This window comes from Kogia breviceps, chromosome 3 (assembly GCF_026419965.1).
Source record: "Kogia breviceps isolate mKogBre1 chromosome 3, mKogBre1 haplotype 1, whole genome shotgun sequence".
In the NCBI taxonomy this organism is placed as follows: Eukaryota; Metazoa; Chordata; class Mammalia; order Artiodactyla; family Physeteridae; genus Kogia; species Kogia breviceps.
In genome coordinates, this window is record NC_081312.1 from 4,168,450 (window position 1) to 4,186,931 (window position 18,482).

General features: G+C 44.4%; 1 non-coding gene across 1 annotated transcript; it reads right to left on the minus strand.

Annotated features, from left to right (window-relative positions):
• Positions 1-17,518: 17,518 nt before the first annotated feature.
• LOC131754166 (small nucleolar RNA SNORD113/SNORD114 family) lies at positions 17,519-17,593 on the minus strand. The gene has a single exon (XR_009335199.1). It is a non-coding gene; the product is annotated as a small nucleolar RNA SNORD113/SNORD114 family (small nucleolar RNA).
• Positions 17,594-18,482: the final 889 nt, after the last annotated feature.

The window sequence follows — 18,482 nt, forward strand, 5'->3', positions numbered from 1 at the left end:
AGTTTACACTGTCCTAAAAGCTCTAACCAATACAATAAAACAAAAAATAGATAAACGTTATAAACTATTAGAATGACGTTTAAATTATGGTTATTTACAATTACTTAATTCTTTACTAAGGAAGTCCAAAAGAATCAACTGAAAAGCTAGTAAAACTAAATGTCTTTACATCAAAATCTGTATCCTATAAACAAGATGTACACCTTACTTTTAAAGGCCCATGAAACATTCACAAAATTAATTAAAGAGAGCACAAAGAAGACATCCATAAGTTCCCCAAAGTAGAATTTGTGTGTCCACATTCTCTAAACGCAATGAAATATGACCACAATTGAATAAAAAAGTATAAGCAACAATACACAACCCAAATAAAGTAGAAATTAATTTAAAAAGTAAGCTCTACTTTTGCATATTTAATTCAGATAATCATTTCTTCTAAGAACTAGAAGAAATGAAAAGCATAATTACAAGAAGAAATGAAAAGCATAATTATAAAAATTTTAAAATATTGAAAAGACTACATATTAAAACTTAGGACAGGCAGTCAAAATTGCAACCAGAGGCAAATTCATACTACGAAATGGTTTCAGTATTAAAGAAGAATAACATAAGGGACATATGAACAGATCCATAAAACAAGGAAAGCAGAAGGAAGGGATCAATAAAGATAAAAGCAAATATTGGTGAATTTGAACACACACACAAAAACAGTTGAATTGATAAACTGTTCCCAAGAACTGATTCTTTGAAAAACCTCTAAAATATGCACTCCTCTACCTCACCTAATAAAAAAAGAGATAAAGTACACACATACAAAATTAAGAATGAAAAAGATGATATAATCACAGAAATAGATAAAATTTTATTATAAAAATACTATTTATAATTCTATGCTAAGAAATATTTAAATCTCAGAAAAATAGATTATTTTCTAGGATTAGCTTTAAAAGCTCAGCTTTAAAAAGATTAGCTTTAAAAGAATCATGGAGCACTCACTATGTGCCAGACTCAGTGCAAGATACTTTATCTCTTTAATTCTCACAGTGGCCCTCTTAGCTACAGGCTCTCATTAACCATTTAACAAGTGAGGAAACTAAGAATTAGGGAGAAGACATAGTTTTCCCGAGGTCACATGAGAAATGACAGAGCAAGAATTTGAACCCAAGTTGTCTGATTCCAGGGCCTGCACATGTAAACACTGAGCTATATTAGGAAAAGAAGCAAACATTCGAAAGACTTAGAAAATCTAAAGAATCCAATAAATACAGAAGAAATAGGAAAAGTTGCCACAATTATCCCAGGAGAGTTATATGGCTGAGTTCTTTCAAGCTTTCATGAAATAGATCATTCAAATGATGTATATATGGTACAGAATACAGAAAAAGGTGGATGGTTCCCTAATTCATTTTACAAAGCCAGCATAACTTTGAAATCAAATGAACAAAAAATTAATTTGAGATACTAGTGGACCAAATCATGTAGTATATTAAAAGGCCAGTATACCACAACCAGGTAGAATTTGATCCAAAAATGTTTCAAAGTTATGAAACATTATTATAATGCATTGCATCAACAGGTCAATGGAGAAAAACAACACCAATATCTCTACAGATATCAAAAAAATATTTCATAAAATTCTAATCCATTCCTGATTTTAATCGTACATGAAATAGAAATAAATACTTAATTAGCATTATAAAAACATACAGCCTTAAAAAAGTATCTGTTATCATACTTAACATGAACCAGAAATGAGACAAAGTTTTCTGTTATCAACAATTTAATGTTTTGGAAGATCTAGCCAATACTATAAGACAAGGAAGAGAGATAGAAGAGATAAAACTTTTTAAAATTTGCTATAATTGTATAGATATGAATGACTCTTTACCTAGAAATTCCAAAACATTCAACTAAAAACTTGTAGAACATATGAGAGAATTCAATGAGATAGCCAAAACAATAGATACATAATCTCTTCCCTACATACCAGTAACAACCAGTCAGAAAATATAAGAAAACATTCACAATAGAAGCAGTACTTAATTCCTTGAAATAATGACAAATTGTGAATTTGTCAAATTTGACCAACTGTGAATATATATATTAAACTGTAAAACACGTAAAGCCAAAGTATCAAAAAATACCAATTCTCTTTAATTTACAATTTTATAAAATTCCACAAAATATCTATAAAGCATGTTTTTAACTTCACCATATTACTAAAATTCACCTGGAAGAATAAACAAATGAGACTAAACAAGAAAATCTTGAAAAATAAGAATGAAGGAAGACTATTGCTATCAAATAATAATACATATTATAACTGTACAATATATTATAACAAAGCAATACTAGGGTAAGAACAGACAGATTAATGGCATAATAGAAAGCCACAATGAGAAACAAAAACTATACAAGTATCTAGCATGTGGTAAATGTGGAAATGAAGGATACAGTTGTTTCTCACAAGAATTAAAGGATTAAAGACGCAATATAAAGAAGAAATCATGAAAGAACTAGGAAAAAATAAAAGTGACTAATTATATGAGCTTCTAAGCAAGAAGAAACTATAAGAACAAATTAGTGATAGATTTTTAGAACATAAAATTCTTTTAAATAAAAAAGTTGAAAGTTCCATGAACAAAATGGAATGGCAAATGAAAAATGGGGGGGAAATGCTGGTAATATAGGATGGAAAAAGAGTTACTATTCTTATTTTGAAAGGTATTATAAAATAAAAATAAAAGATACACCAGTAGAGAAAAATGGGAAAATGACTTTCAGTTCAATATGGTGAATTACATACAGATATTCACCTGCCCTCTCTCTTGAAACTGTGCTAAATGAAAGTGAAGGGATTTTCATTTGGAGCACGAGTACACAGGGAAGAGGACAAGAGGATAGGGCAGTGGTAACTGATTCAGAGCTGGGAACACTAGACTGGCAGTGAGGAAAGCTGAAAGAAAGGCCAGGGTATGCCATGGAACCCACTGAAGTCTCAGGACTTGGCAGTACCAGGTGCCTCCAGGAAAATCTGGGCCTAAATAAGATGAATTGGCTAAAAGTCTGTTAAAGAAGAAGACAGAGCCCCAGATCTTCACCCATTAGGCAAAGCCTTCCCTAACTGTGAGAGAAGACTGAAAATGTATTACATGCAGAAAGCAAAGCAGAGGTGACTGGAGCAGAGATGTATGCCCAGTTGAGGGCAAGAGTCCCAAATTTTAAAAAGAGGAAGAAGGCAGAGCTTTGCAAGTTGGATGTTGAGACCACCCAGTCTTCCTCCACATACCTCCCAGAGCACTGGCAGCTACTTATACTCTAGACCAGAAACTGAGAAACTTTCTTTGGAGCATCTGAGCAATCTAAAAGAAAAAAACATAAAAATGCCGAAACCTGGGTTCCCCAATAAAAAAGACCAGTTAGTTCACTCTACAGTAAAGCCCAGAGTTTCCAAGGCCCAGCCACATACCAAGAGCTTCCAAATAGCTCATTAGTGTATTTCGATGCGTGTATTACAGATATGTATCTATATCATCTATATCTATATATCTATCTATATGACCAGAGAGTTGAGAAAAGCACCTAACATGGAAGTTAGAGACTCACTTGGAAGGAAGAAGAGACAAAAAAAAAAAAAAGAAAAAGAAAAAAAAGCTTGGAGACTCTGTAAGAGAAAGAAAATTTCAGAAAACCTATTATTAATATTTCCAGAAATATCAAAGAAGCAATTACATCCATGAAACAAAATGCTATAAAATACCGTTTAGGGTATAAAAAAAAAAAAAAAACCCTTGAATATCAGAGATTGCAGAAGTGAAAATAGGTTAAAAGAAGAAGACAGAGAAATCTCTCAGGAAAAGAACAAAGAGGGGAAGAGATGAAAATCAGAGGGAAAATACATGAATAGCAGAGAACCAGTCAAAGAGATCCAACATACAAACAATATAAGTTCAAGAAAGAGAAAAGTGATAGGAGGACATTGTCCAAGGAATCATTTAAGAAAAATTTTCACAACTGAAGGACACATATTTTCAGACCAAAAGGGCCTGGAAAAATGGATGAACATAGATCCACATCAAGACGCACACACATGAAATTCAGAGCACAAGAAGACAATAAGAAAACACTGCAAGTTCCAGAAAGGGAGGAGAAAAAAAGATCACATACAAGGGATGAGGAATCCAAAAGTTTTCAGACTTCTGATCAACAGCACTAGAAGCCAGAAGGCAATTATTTATGCTTTCCAAATCTGAAGGGGAAAAAAGTTACTAAGTAGAATTCTATTCCCAGACAAGCCATCAACATCAGTGTGGACTAGACATTTTCCTTTTCAGATGTGAAAGGTCTCTAAAAATTTACCTCCCATGAACCCTTTCTCAGGAAACTGCTAGAGGATGCACTCTAGCTAAACAAGGAAGTAAACCAAAAAAGAGGATAACACGGGATTTACAAAATCAGGGATCCAACCAAGGGGAGATGGTCAAGGGAATCCCCAGGTAGAGAATGAGGAGGAGATCCCAAGATAAGGGCAGAAAGCCCAAAGATGAACCAATCCAGAAGAGAAGAGGCAAGGAGGCTCCAGGAAGAGATTTCTTCAAAAGGTAAAACACATTAAATAAAAACAAAAAATACTAATGTGTTTGAATGTCTTGAGAGGCTGAGGATAAATCTGTGATAAGTTCATTAAAAACTAACCAACCAATCAAAGAGAGAAGGAAAAAAAGAAACAAACAAAAACCAAGACAATTATTACCTCCAGAGAAAACAAAAAGTTGTAAGGAGAAGTAAGTAAACATCGTGCTGTTGTTCCGCTATCAAGAGTGTTTACACTGTTAAAATAATGTAAACACTGAATATTGATCAAACCAAAAATGTGAGCTAAATATATTGAAAGGATGGGACAGAGAGGTCTTCCTGTGTGTGGTGAGGCCAAGGGCATTTGTGAAAGAGATTTAAATCTTCATCTTCTGTGGTTAAAAAGTCAAGATAATCCTTAAGCTAAAAAACTTTTTTTGAGAACTAGAAAAATCAGAATGTTACTTAGAAAAATGGTTGTAAATGTCAAGAGACTCAGTTAAAAGAGTTAAAAGCTGTTGCTTCTGTGGAGCAGGAGATGGTATTGGAGTGGAGAAGGCTGATGCTTCTACAAAATGTTGTAAAACTATTTGATGCTTAAAATGATGTATGTGCATGACTTCAACAAAAATAAAACTCAATGAAAAATGCAAAGAACCTGAAATGACAACTCAGGTACAAAGCACCAATAAAGATATGGGAGGAAATGCCCTTATCGCAGGTAATAAAATAACTGAAAATGAGAAGAATGAAATATTGCGTTTTGACAAATTGGCAAATGTTTAAAAACTTTGATAATTCCCAGAGAAACAGTCACTTCTTAAACTAATTCTGAGAATGTAAGTAAGTGGGTACAAAGAAGGGCAATTTGGCCACAAAATGCTCACACCTTTTGACATGGCCATTCCACTTTCAGAATGCACTGCAGGAAACTGAAAGATGAAAAAAACAAAGTTGTTCAACCCAACTCACACCATCCAACTTTTAAAAGTCATGTAAATATCTGACAAGAGCAGGTCAATTAAATCAATTATGATATAGTCATTTGCTAGGATACTAGGTTAAAAAAAATCACAAGACAGGAAATTACTTAATGGCATATGGGAAAATGTTCAGGATGTATAGTTAGGTGAAAAATCAGGATGACTGTGATGCACGCAATTTACAATATAGACACATATGTGTGTACACGCGCACACGCGCACACACACACACACGCACACGCACACACGCACACACACACTTTTGCAATTTATAGGTGAAACCAAAAGACCAGAGGCTGGTCACCAGAACGCTGGCAGTGGTCATCTTTGAGCAGTGAGACTCTTGTTCTTTGTAGTATTTTACAAGTTTTCACAACAAATGTATTTCTTTTTTCTAGAATTATTACATGCAATAAGGTTTAGTTATCAGCTTAGTAACTTTTATGGGAAAAACTCACATGGCTCCCCCGTCTTCACTCCCCACGACAGAAATGAGTTCACAAAACACAATTATCTGCGTAATTTATAAGAGACTCAGCAGGGGGCAGGGGTGTGAAGGTAACCCGGAGTCCCAGCTCAAGCGGCCAACAAGGACTCTGGCGTCTGGTCAGCTGCAAAGTGACCACTTGGGTGGGACCAGAGATGAGGGCCAGGTGTCTGGGGTCGGGCCCCTGCTGACCTCCCCTCTATGCTCTGGGTAGCTTCTGAGTGGCTTCATACTTCACCCAGAGAAGCAGCTGCCAGAAACGGCCCAGCCTCTACCCGCCACTGCCCAGGTGGGCGGTGCGTGCATTCGGGCCCCTCAGAGGCCTTCGCACATGCTAGTATCACCTCTACTCTGTCCCTTTTCCAGACCAAGCCTGGCCCTTAGTCACGGGCGCACAAGCCTCTTAGAGTGTAACCAGGAAAAGCACAACTCACCCAGCGAAGCGAGGGCTCCACCCGTTGCAAGTGTCCTCAGGAAGCCGTGCGCTCAAGCAGCCACACCCCCACGGGCTCCGTGCGAGCAACCTTCCGAGACAAGAGGGCCGAGTCACAAAACCACGTCCAACTGTGTGAGCACGTGTCTGACCCGCAGGTCCATCCCTGGAGGGGTGGCTGGTTAATGCAGAGGCCAAGCCCTGGGGACGTGCGGCCAGAGCAGAGGCAGCTTCCCCTCCCATCCCAACGTGAGACGGACGGGGCAGATCTGGGTCGGGGTGACAGGAGGTGTGAACGGGGCACGGACGAGAAACTCAGGCTGGAGCAGGGCGGAGGGGAGGAAGGAGAGGATGACCTCGGTGTCGGCCACGTGGGACGTCTGTGAGATAAAGAACACAGGGGCCTGTGGGGTTGGCCTAGCCGACCAGTGCCCTCGACTTCCACCCGTCGAGTTAGCGCTGTGGTTTGTATCACTGTCGTTGCCTATCGTATCCAGGGCTCCACAGAATTGTACGGATGACAGTCTTCATCCCATGACACCAATAATCACTGGTCCACAAATGGCTCTTTCAGTTTATTCTTTTTAACTTCTTAAGGATCTAATGCTCATTCATAAAGCCACCAGAGCTCCAGCCCAGAGTTAGGACACCGACTGTTAAGTTGCATCCCCCAGGGCTGGGTGGCCATTCCGTATGGCCCCGGGGTCACGGGGCTCCCCTCCAGCCCTGCCATTGGCGGCTGACACCCCCCGATCCCGGATTTGGGAGCCATGCTCCAGCTCTTTACTGCCAGCTCCGATCCGTTCCCGCCACGCCATTCCTGGCCTGGGAACTAAGCGAGGCGAGGCTCTCGCCGCTGTGAAAGAAATGGGTTGGTCTCAGACAAAGCCCCAGCTGAAGTGCTCCCTGAGGTCACAGAAGCCAGGGTTTGGGGGCAAGTGGGCACCAAGCGGGCTCTGGGGCAGGGGGCAGCTCGGGCGGGCCAAGGGTGGCCCTGCACCGGCTCCCCTGATGGTTGGAGCCTCGTGTTCAGTGTATTTTGAAACGTGCTGTTTGGGGCGACACTCAAGAGAGGAAGAGCATTTTCCAGATGGTTCCCTGCAGGGCTTTTATGAAAGGTCACCACGCTGGTGGAGTCGGCCTGGAACATTTGTTCAGTTCTTTCATCCTGATGGGCAAACCATAAACACGTGATGCCCTCAGGGCCCGACCCCTCGCATGAAAGGGGACACTGCCTCCGATCCCACAGGTGAGGACGGCAGACACCCAGGCTCTGCCCCCAGAGCACCCCTCCGGCTTCACTCTCTCCTACCCTACGACCCAGGGAGGGGACCAGTGCTGGGACTGCTGTGGCACCCAGGGGACCCGCCCCGGGCTCAGGCACAGAGCTGGGCTCGTCACACTCATCTGAGCCTCGGTTTCCTTCTTTGCGAGGGGGAGCCAATGATGTGCCCCCTGTAGCACTGGGGGCTCCGGTGGGGTGCAAATGCGGCAGCCCCGCTGGCTCAGCCAGCTCCCGGGGAGGGGCAGGAAGGGAAGGGAGAGCAGCTCCGGGGCAGGGGTCAGGGAGGATGTGCAGAGGTGGGCTGGGGGTCCCCGAAGGGCCTCTCCCTCCCTTGTGTCTCCAACAACTGCCCAGCGCTTTCTAGCTCATAAAACCCTTCCCTCTGTGTGCCCTGTCGCAGCCCAGAGAAGGGCTATCACATGGGGAGCCTCATCTTCCAGCCATCCCCGCCCTCACAACCCCCAGTCTCCCTCCAAACCGGGCACCGAGCGCGGTCCCTGAGAAGGCGTGGCGGGGAGAAAGAGCTGGGAGGAGAGGCTGGGAGACGCGCAAAGCGAAGGACTCAGACCGGAGGGTCCCAGCGGCCCCCTCACTCCCTGTCTTCTGCAAAGGGAATGAGTCTCCTTTGGTCACCTCCCCCCCTTCAAGCACGGCTCCTTCAAAGTGTGAGGAGTGCCCGCCAGCTGGACAGACAGCCGAGCCGAGGAACGTGGGCTCACGGCTTGCCGGGGTACCGAATCTCTGGATACGTGACCTGCAGATCCGCGGGGCTGTTTTGGGGGGAGGGAAGAAGGGTCGTGCAGAGGGTCTGTATAGAGAGGAGGGGCGTGGACAGGAGGAGGAGGCAGGGGCCCAGAGATACGGGGAGAGGCCAGGGGCAGAGGCGGCCGGACAGATGGCCTTTGAGAAGTCTGGACGTGGGCCGGGGTTCCCTGGAGAACCCCGCAGGTGGGGCCGTCAGGAAATGAAGCCAGGAGCCCGGCGGCACCGGGGGTGGGCAGTGCAGCAGAGGTGAGAGGACAGCTGAGGCTGCAGCAGGGACACCTGTGCCCAGGCCCACCTTCCTCCCCGCTGGGCAGCTGCCAGCAGCTCGGACCAATACCAGGAACATCTGCCACAGACAGAGTCCAGCCCCCACCAAGCTAGAGGGACTGTCATCGTATCAGGTTGAAAAAACATGCGCTGGGAGATGCCTCGGATCTCAGGGAAATGAAAATAAAACTGGGGACTTCCCTGGTGGTCCAGTGGGTAAGACTCCACACTCCCAGTGCAGGCGCAGGCTTGATTCCGGGTCAGGGAACTAGATCCCGCACGCGTGCCGCGACTAAGGGTCCACGTGCCACAACCGAGAGGCCCGCGTGCCGCGACTAAGACCCAGCAAGCCAAAATATATAAGTAAAATAACAAATAAATAAATACATAAATATTGAAAAACAAGAACAAAACAAAAAACCAGAAAACTGGCCCCAAATTACAAGTGAGGCTCAAGGGCCTAGAAGGACAGAAGAGAGCGGGGTCAGGACCGCAGTGAAACAGGGAGACATCTTTTCTCTCTCCCCAGCAGGCAACACATCACCCTTCTTCCAGGTCTGCAGATGGGGACACTGAAGCCAGGCTGGGTGGCCACTGGCTCCAGCTCGAGTCTCAGATGCTGGAAGAAGGAAACATCACCCTCTGTGAGGGTCCCTGGGGGATACTGAGGTTCCCCGAGAGCCTGGGAGGCCAGTGGAGGGAAGAGGTGAGGACGAAAGGGCACGTGGGGAGATTCGTCATGTGAGCGAGCACCTCTGAGGCTCCGGAAGGGCAGGGACAGGAGAGGAACCCATGGCACGGACAGCACGCACCCCGCAGGGGCGGAGCTGCATGCATGGGCCACGAGCTCTGGTCAGTGCACAGCTGTTCGCACTTTCGAGATGTTTGAAGAATACATGAATGAAATTTACTTCCCTTTTACGGCTGACGGGCGTAGGACTTGGAGGGGCCTGGTGACTTCTCCGAGGGCACTCTGTGCTCTCTTTCCTGGAGGAGAAAAGAACAGAAAAGTCAGAAGAGAACCAGAGACAACAGAATCCCCTGTCCTTGGGGGCCAATCCAGGGCCAGTGTCCACTCACCGAGGACAGCGGGGACAGGAGCCACAGGGTGTGAACACTGAGGACTGATCTCCAGGGCCGTGTCTACCCCTGTGCCCCACCACCACCGCTTCTGTGATCCTGGAGCCAGGCCTCAGGCTTTGCTCTGTGTGTCGGATGCCCATTGAGGAAAAGCCCAGGGAGAGCGCAGGATGTGGAATCAGGACTGTCTGGCTCAACTGTGGCCCGGACGGGACCCAGGGCACAGCTCCACCCCTCCCCCCAGGCCCCAGTGTCCTTGTCTCCACAGTGAGGAATGGGTGTCACCCGCCTCCAAGCGAGGTGTGGAAATTTGGGGCCGTGAGAGCAGACACGAGATAATGTCATTATTCTTTCCCCCCAATGTCAGGCCCACTGAGCTCCAGGGCACAGCCCCTCTGGGGCCTGCTCCCAAAGGGAAGGTGAGCCTCTGGTCGCCGCGGTCCCCCAAGTGGGGCTGGATGGTCCCTGGGCCCGCTCCTGAGCATCTCTCTCCTCCAGGCCTGGGCCAAAGCCCCGGTCCCTGTAGCGTTCACACACTTGTCCCATTGATTTCAGGACCAGCTCAAACTCCCCTCTGGCTTCGGGAGGGTCTGAGGCCTCCACAGAAAGCCTGAAAGAAGAGCCGATGAGGGTGACCTAGCCCGCTCAAGTTTCATCAGAGAAGCAAAACCAAACCGCGGAATTCTGTCTTGCAAACCTTCAGCCTATTCAGTGACAACTGGAGGTTTGTTTTCAATCTTCCCTTCCCTTCTTTGGGAGGAGGGCCCAGCGACCCCCACAAACCAGACTCGGCTCTGGCCGGTGGCCACGGGGTTTCAAATTTTGAAACGGGCCTTCAAATTTTGAAACGGGCCTTTTGCAAAATGTTCAGTTTCGAGCCCTGGTCCGATTGCCCACATCCTGTCCAAACTTCCTGGGGGAGCGAGATTTATTTAAGAAAGGAATAAAATCCCTATGTTCAGGCCATTGAGTGAAAACACTCTCCATCACAGGCAATTTCAAGGATTAAGGTTACATATCTCTTAATGAGTCACAGGCAGAAAGCAAAGTGGAGTTGGCTGGAGGAGGGGGACCAGCCTCAGTCATGAGGAGGTGCTAGACCTCAGCGCCAAGGACTCCGGTCCTCTGCCAGGGATATAATCTGCCCCCCAGCACAGCCTCACAATCATTCTTTTGTGCATTCATTCATTCGTTCACTCAACCCGTATTCTTCCTGATGGATAAGCTACTCTGCACAGGTTCTGTACTGGAGAGCGGGGAGTCCGAGGCACCCAAGACCAAACACCCCCAGTTGGGAAGCTCAAGGTCTGGGTGGGAAGGCAGATGCCTAACCAGATCATGGCCAAGCAACAGGACTGGTTTCCTCATGGAAGTCAAGTTCACGGCCATGGAACAGTTTAGAGTGTGGGGGGACTCATCCCATCCGGAGGGGCAGGACAAGCCCTCCAGTGATTCAGTACCGTGGGGAGAGGGCTAAAGGGTGAGCTTGTGCAAAGGCACAGGGGCACAGATGCACGCAAACTCGGGGGTGGGGGGATGGTCTGCCGGGTGATGCACGAGGTCAGGGAGCTTGTGGTGGGAGGTGTGACGGGAGGCCAAGTCATGAGGATCCTTGAACATGAAGCCAAGGAGCTTGGACTTCACCCTGGGGCTTTGGGAACTCATGAGAGAGCTCTAAGGAGCAGGGGACTCTTTCTCAGTCATTCTAGAAAGACGCACAGGGAGGAGAGCAAATTGGAGGAGGAGCAAGAAGACCAGTCAGAGGTGGATGACAGCCCAAGGAGCCTGGACCAACAAGGGGGTGATGATGGTGAGAACCGTAGACTCATGGGCTCCCTGGAGAGATGCTGCAGAAGGTGGACTGGAGTTGGAAGCAGAGGGAGGGAGGCGTCAGGGATGGCGACTGAAACAACGTATGCCCGTTGCCGGGGGTGCTGTAGAACATTCTAGCAATGTTAGCGATAGCCAGTGTCCCAGGCAGCCATTTTGAGACACTCAAAGAAACACGGTAGAGGGAAGTGAAAAGGTCAACACATATTCCATTCTACCCTCGGTTTGTCATTTGGCAACACATCTAAGAGAAATACTTGAAAGTTGACAGGGCAGATCAAACCCTCACACTCAAGAGAACTTTCCTTAACAAGCACGGTGCTTGAGTGAATGTTGTGGTGGGCTGGCTGGTCACAACTGCCCAGGAAATGACCAGGCAGCAGCTGCACAAACTCCAAAGTACACTTGTCTCTCTTTCCTCCAAGGATGTCCGAAGACTCTGCTGACCTGATTGATCCCAGGGAGCCAAAGCCAACAACCAGCTCCCACCAAGTCTATAGCTTTGTCCTCCTTTCAGTGTCCCCCCCGAAACACAGGAAAGAAGCAGATGCAGCTTCTTATGAGGGTCAAGACCAGTCCAGCTGGCAGGTTAAGAAAGCCCCGGGCACCTGGGCTTCATAGCACTGGTCACATGTGTAATCAGGTAATCTTGCCATGCACAGTTGGTTAAAATCTATCTCCCACTCAAGACTTGAAGCTCCACCAGGATAGAGACGGGATATGTCTTATTTCTTGCTATTTATCACCCAGGCTCTGGCACCATAGAAAGGGCCCAATATTTCCCGAGTAAATGAAAGAATGAATGATTAATTCGCCAAGCATTTCCAGATGCCCAGACCTTCTGCTGGGTGAGCATGACTCAAAAAGAAGACCCGACTTCAAGAAGTTCATAGCCCTTCGGAGACTGGTGACTCACGGTTTAACAATGTAATATGGGCTCTGTCAGTGATACTGATGAAGGATGGATGAGTGAGGAAGGGCAAATTTGGACACAGGGATGTGGGAAGTCAAAGGAGGCGCAGGGGACTGTGGGAATGTGAGAGGCGGGTGACATCTGGGTTAGACAGTGAGGGAAGCACACCTCGTTTACCCAGGAATTCTGGGGAACTGTGAGAACCTGATTCCCATATGTGCACACACTTGACAGCCGAATCTTAGGCTCTAGCCCAAAGGTATCAATGCGGATGATGCTCCTCACCCTCAGCGTTCGGAGGGTCCACCTGCTACCCACGTGCTCTGAACACCTCTCCGGAGGGACTGGGGTTTGCCCAGATGGGAGAGAGTTGACCCAGAAGACTCAAACTTAGAGGCCCAGACGCCCACAGTTAAGAAGGGGGATTCTACCTGATTCAGGTGAATGGCTTGAGCTGACATCAAATCCTTGCGAAGGAGATGTGGCTATATTCCAAGCCGGATGACCAAGTACCATCACCAAGTTCAAAGGAAGGATGCAAGACCAGGAGTGGGAGACGGAATCCAGGGTCAGGAGCTGGTCAAGACAAGAGAGGAAGAGTCATGGTCGGTATTAGGTAAACAGTGGATACTGAATACGTGATCGCTGGAGGGAGGGAGGGAGGATGCGAGGGAGGGAGAGTCTTGGGCAAATGCCCCACACAGTGCAAAAGTGTTGCCAACTCACATTTCTCGTTGTCTGTCCCTGGTAGAGGGTATGTTACGATGCCTTCAGTGTGCGTGGTCTGGGCTGGCCCGTCCCATCCAAACTGGTATTCTTCCAAAACTTAGCTGAACTCTCCATTCTTCTGGGAATTGGGGTACCACATCCGTTTGGGAGCTTTTAAATGAATGCAGTTGACACCATCAATTACAGCTCCTCCAGGTAATTTCCGAGGCATCTCTTTCCTCTCTGGTACCACACTATTACGTATAGGATAGGTATTACACCAGATAAGGGCCTTATAAGAAGCTCCTGTTAGACAAGGTTAATTCTCACAACAATCCAGCCAGGTAGGTATCGTTATTCTCCTCTAATAGGTGACGCTGAAGCTGGAGGTCCGGAGTGCTTCCTGTCTAACCCAAAGTCCCACAGCTAGAAGCAGGATGAAAGGTGAGGAGTGGCCCCCCTCACTGGAGGCATAAAAACAAGACTGGGTTATTTTCAATCTCCTGTCTTGGCAGAGGCCAGGGCAGCTTTCGGGAAGACCCAGGACTTCCATTCCACCAGTCCAAGCCAATGTTGCCCAAGGATGGGCCAAGGTCCAGGGCAGTCAGAACTGCCAGAATCCTGTCTCACTGTCTAGCACTGGCCACAGGAAACTGGACTCAAGGGAGAATTTGCACTTGGGTAGGAGGATGCCACAGACCATCTGACACACAGCATACCTCCCTGCAGAAGAGCTCCCGGGCCGTTCTGAGAAGGGCCATGCTGGTTCCACAAAAGCACATGTATTTTTAGCTACTCACTCATTCATTCATTCAGCAGTAATTTACTGGGCGCCTCCTAGGCTCAGGCTGGGCAGGCCCTGGGGAGACAGAGAAGAATTTGACCCAGTTCTTGGCTCATGGAGCAGGTCAGTTTAATGGTGACATGTAAACAAATGCCCACGACGGAGTAGGATGGGTGTTCCGTGCGGTATTTAGAATGTGCTCTGAGGCTGGAGTGTGGCTGACTTTGGACTGGTCAGGGAAGGAAGCCCAGTGGGACCTCAGCTACTCATTGCCTCACACACAGGTCACTGACTCATTCATTTACTGATTCGTTCACTTATTCACTCATTCATTCACAGAGCACTCAATTTATTCTTGGATGACATATTCATTGACTTGTTTAATCACTCAATTATTATTCTTTTATTCAATGACTCTAAGATATTCATTCCTCCATCCATTTGCCTGTTCACTCCCTCATTAATTTGTCTCAGGCCTTGACTTACTTATCTACTCATTAGTTAAATTATTCAACTTTGTCCTCTTTTCATTGACTTCTTTATTCCCACACTCCTTTTTGGACTTATTCATCAATTAATTCATTTGGTTCCTCATTGACTCACTTGGCTCACTCATTCTGTCCTTACGAATTAACTTTCAGTAATCCATTTATTGATAAACTCATTCTGGAATCCACTTATTAATTCACTCAGCTGGTTGCATACTCATCTTTCTCTTACTGAGTCACTGAACTACTAGTCTTTCATTCATTCCCTCCTTCACTTACTCATTCGTCACTTGCCATCCACCTCTGGACATTTGTACCTACACATCGACTCATCCACTCATGAATTCATCATACACTTAAGTACTTACTGATTTAGTTACTCTACGTATTGTCAATGTGTTCACTCATGTGCGTACTCCACATTTTCACTCCTTTTTTTCCATTCCTTTGTTTACTCAAAGACTCATTCAGGGGCTTCCCTGGTGGCACAGTGGTTTTGAATCCATCTGCCAATGCAGGGGACATGGGTTCAGGCTCTGGTCCAGGAAGATCCCACATGCCGTGGGGCAACTAAGCCTATGTGCCACAACTACTGAGCCTGCGCTCTAGACCCCGCGAGCCACAACTACTGGGCCCGCATGCCACAACTACTGAAGCCCGCGTGCCTAGAACCCGTGCTCCACAACAAGAGAAGCCACCGCAGTGAGAAGCCCACGCACCGCAACGAAGAGCAGCCCCCGCTCGCCGCAACTAGAGAAAGCCAGGCACGCAGCAACAAAGACCCGACGCAGCCAAAAATAAAATAAATAAAATAAAATAAATTTATTTTTAAAAAGACTCATTCATTCACTCACTCACTGCTTCATTCATCATTATTTCATTCACCTTTGATTCAATGACTCATCCAACAAATGTATTATATTACATGTGCTCTTTGTGCAGTGGGTAGGAGGAGTGTGAGTCCTATCGCCCTGGACCTTACAGCCCAGGGAGGTGGTCATTGGCATAGGCATCCTCTCTTTTATAAAGCATCTGATACTTGAGACTGAGCTGAAGTCCTGCCATCTGTGCTTCTGGAAAGCCCATCGACTTGCCCTATTTATACTGAATTATTATACTTATCAGCAGGTCTCCACCTAATCCCAAAGAGCTCCTTGATTGCTGGAACTAGGTCAGATTGAGATATGAATGCCATGACCAATACAGAGCCTGACACAGATCTGGATCAATACTTGCTGAGCTGAAATTAATACCTTAGTGTCATTTATTTTTGCACTCTCTCAGATACCAAGTGCCAGAAAATTTTAAAATATGGGGTACAGGGACCTCCTGCCATCACCTCCAATCAGGTCATTAGTATTTGTTCCTGAGATAGGGTAAAAAAAAAAAAAATCCAGGTAAGCAGCATGCAAAAATATCCAAATTAGTTCAGTACAACATGAACTGCACACTACATACTATTAAAACAAATATTTTTTAAAGTGTTTTATTTTTATAAATGTCAGTGGTGCAGAACTGTAATAAACATAATCCTTGTTCCAAAACACATTTCCATCACTGGCCCTCTTCTAGTTTACTTCTTCATAGATTGATTTACTAAACAATAATAATAATAATGATAATAGTAACACCCAAGAACCCACTAAAATACAACCAAGAAACAACAAATATTTTAATATCTATGTCCTCCTTATAAACAGAGGTAACAGATTAAATCATTTTGGTTAAATGGATCTCAGAGAAGCAAAATTGGGCCACTCATAATTCTTGTTTCATAAAACTTTATCTCTGAAATACTCTTGGTCATTTTAATTTTCTTTATATATGGATTTTCTCTTATTTATTAATTTAGTCAGGTACTCATTTTCAAAAGTAAAGTCAACAGCAAAGAATCCACTTCCAAACAAGAGGGTAAACTTTGACTATTACGTCTCCCTATATACTCCTTAAACAGAGTGGTAAAATAGCTGACTTGAGTGAAACAAATCCTTGTTTCATGAATAATCACATCATTGGTCATGAGTGGCCATTGTGATTTTACTAACATATTTATCTTTAATTTGTTCAATTATTTATTACCCAAGGAAAACACACCCAACCCAGGAACAAGATCTTTGACTAAGCCTAGAATTCATCTGTGCTCTTCTTACTCTAAGAGGTAGCAGTCTAAATCTATTTTTTAACAGAAATCTTGTTTTTTTCTTGGTTTTGCAAAATGAATTAACCACGATCCTTGTCAGACAAAGTCTTATCATTGGTCCCTGCATAATCTTCTTTGATTTGTTCTATAATTACATGAGGCCATCTATTCTTTCTAAAGAATATAGTCATCACCCATAAACAAAATGACCAAACCAAGAATAAAAACTTAATCTCTTACTTACCCTGATCTATACTCTCCTTGGCCACATAGGTAACAGTCAAGATCTTCGTCATTAACTAATGACTAAAACAACGAAGGTGTGGCCATTCTGGGGAACAAAGCAGATAGAAAAAAGAATAACATACACTGATCATTGGTTCATATTTTGCACTCTTTCATTTAGTTAACCATTTGTTTAATCCTAATTTTGTTTCCTTCATGAATCAAACATCTAGGAACCCACTGCAGACTAAAAGCAGAACATTGATTATTAAATACCCCTTTCTAGCTGCTTCCTACACAAAGTGGTAACAGCTTTATGTATATGTTTTCTCATTGGGCCAACATATTTCAGAACTGAAGTAATTATATTCCTTATTTTATAACACATCCTAAAAATCGGTCCGTGTTCTGACCTCTTTCTTTTCTTTTGAATGTATTTGTTTATTGATCCATTCACTTATTCACTAACAGTATAAAACCAATATCTATGAACTAGATTCTCCAACTTTCCTGAGATCATTCCCAAAAACGTCATACACTAGTTCTCGTTTTGCCATGGACCTCAGTGGTTCAAAAAAATGATTGATCATAATTTTTATTCAGATGCATTCCATTCACATCATTGGTCCAGGTGTGGCCCTTCTGCATTTAATTTGAACAATTTTTAGATGTTACAATGAACAACCGTGAAACTGTTGTCCTACTCAACAACTAGGGTACTGACTTCCTAAATGAGTAACAGCCTAGATCTTCATCAAGAGAGGGATGTTTAAATAATCAATGGGACAAAACATAAAATGGGACATTTCAGTTTTGAAATGAATGGGAAAAGTGAAGGTTTTTTTCTTGTACTTCATTTGTGCTAAATTGCATTAATCATAAACTTTGGCTCATAACACATTGTCACCGTAGGTCTATGCACGGCATTTAATTTTAATTACATTTAATCTTTTTTAATGATACAACGGAAACCCATGAGCTAACCACCCAAACCAAGAACTTTATTACTTACATGGCATGATATGCTCCTTCCCCAGAGGGATTAGGCAAAGATCTTCATGACTGGAGAATAATTTAATTAGTTATAGTCCATCCATCCTGTGGAATGTAAGATGCTAACAAATGAAAAGGCCTGGATTTGGGTTTTAATTTAGTGAACATGAGGTAACCAAGACAACAATTAATTGTAAACAGTGATTTATGCCACACTCTTATCTCTGGTTCATGAATGGACCTCCATCTTATTAATTAATGTATTCAGTTATTCATTTTAGTAACATAATAAGCACCTGTAAATGAACCACCCAATATAAGAAGAACTATGGGTGTTGCAGACAAGAGACTCTAGGTCCCTTACCCTCAGAGCTAAGAAGTCAGAACTTCATTTTTTTTTTTTTAATTGGGGTATAGTTCTTTTACAATGTTGTGTTAGTTTCTACCATACAGCGAAGTGAGGTAGAATTCCCTGTGCTATACAGCAGGTTCTCATGAGTTATCTATTTTATACATATTAGTGTAT